This window comes from Balaenoptera ricei, chromosome 3, assembly GCF_028023285.1.
Source record: "Balaenoptera ricei isolate mBalRic1 chromosome 3, mBalRic1.hap2, whole genome shotgun sequence".
Taxonomy (NCBI): domain Eukaryota; kingdom Metazoa; phylum Chordata; class Mammalia; order Artiodactyla; family Balaenopteridae; genus Balaenoptera; species Balaenoptera ricei.
The window spans coordinates 83,670,996-83,673,024 of NC_082641.1; positions in this window are offsets into that span (position 1 = coordinate 83,670,996).

Below are 2,029 nucleotides of genomic sequence, written 5' to 3' on the forward strand. Positions count from 1 at the left end.
TGGTCTGAAGTATCGGAGATAGGCACAAGGTCTAAAGAGAAAGACACGGTTTTCCCTTGTCACCTTGCTGATCTCTGAATAGCTGTACGTAAACATATGTAAAGTCTTTCTAAATCTGCCCTTGCTATGTGATCCTACTACATAGACAGCTCTTCTGGTAACAGGAGGAACAAGAAATTTAATTGAATTGTTTCACCACTGTTCTCTGGAAGGCTATTAAGGACCTAGAATTACTACTGTCACATTTTAGGTTTGCTTTCCACAGGAACCGTTAGGCTATAAAGTAAGTAATATGTGGATAGGGATGGAGATGGTAGGGCAAGCAGTAGCTGTGTATGTACTGTGGCATTAGCTGTCACAGGAACACTATAATCATAGAGCAAAGTTACAGATTAACTGTGTAAAAACTCCCAAAGCGTGAGCTTAGCTCAAATACTGTCAATACCAAACACTCTGCAGATTCTAGTGGCATGGTTCCAACCACCTAGATATACTAATAATCTTACTGTGACAAGATCCCATTTGATAGATAGATAGATAACCTCTTAAAAATTGCACCCTCAACATAGTACATGTTCCATGTATTAAAAGAACACTAAGAACATTTTCTATGTTGTAGAATTTTTTGTTAAATATGGATATTAGAGGAGAGGGGCTTTCTCATATATTTTTTGTTCTGCTTCCATATCATCTATAAAATGCTATCAGTTTGGTCAATTATGCTTTTATTTTAAGTCATCGTCTCTTCTCCAGTCTTTGCTTGAATGCCGTATCTGAGTTGAGAAGCTAAAGACCTCAGAGTACTGCTTCCTACCCACGGGGACCAGTAAGTGTTAAAAGGGAGCCAGGTACAATAATGCAACTGAATGCTATATCCATTTGTGATTCAAACTTAAAACCCAAAGCAGCAAGGTTATTTCAATCTTGTCCACAGCCGCAGCAGCATAATTTCATATGAGCACACTCACTCTATCACCACTGACAGCCTCTGATAAAAAGGAACAGCTCTACAGATTGTGTAAGATTTGGGCGATAAAATATTATTATTGAGCATAACACAAGCTTTTATCATTATGAACCACAATCATGCTTTAAGGAGTACCTTCATCAAAAGTTGAAAACCGAAGTCACAACAATGACTGGTAGAAAAAATCCAAATATGTGGTAATGTGAGCAGGCCTTTGTCTTGGACTCTCTCCTTCTGCTTATATTTTATTAGTACTTATTGCATGCATAACACCTGCCAATGACAATGCTAAACACTTAACATGCACTCACAACAACCCTATGAGGTCAGTAGTGTTATCTTACTTTGCAAATGAGGAAACTGAGGCCCAAGGCTATACAACAGTAAAGTAGCGGCGCACTGTTCTACCTCTACCACCATTCTCTTAATGTCATAATATGCTTCCTAGTATCCCCTATTGTTTCCCAAAGGAGAGCTTTGTGTAGTGTCTGGCAATGAGCTTTGGCTGGCCCCTTTTAACTTGCTTTAGCTCTGAATAGCTGTAAAAGTATTTATTCAACTCTAACTCCACATTTCTCATGACCGGAGAAAACTGGGATGTTCAGATACGAACTGCAAACTTGGACTTCAGACTCCAGCAAAGGCTTACCAGTCTAAGTGAAAGACAGCAGTGAAAGACAAAGATTTTTGTGAAGCTAATGAAGTTTAACCTTCAGAGCCCTTCACTTTTGTGGGCACTTTCTTGGCCCTGAGAGGTTTTAGTGAGGCATTCATATGACTCTTTGTTTTTGAAAATTTGCAAAGTAAGTTATTTTAACTGCAACCAATTACCACCGTTGTCCCTTTCCAGTCCAACCTCCTCTCCATTACACTGTCCTATGTGTTTGGTGGCACTGGAGTAGCCAAGAGCTTTTTGAGATTCAGCTAAAGGAAATTTGAGGTGCAAATTCATTTAATACGGGTTTAGTATGGCTCACAGTGACTTCTATATATACATAGCTTTGTGCATTGCATCAGGATATATAGTCATCCTGATGCAGGAATGACTCCAAGAACGGCTAA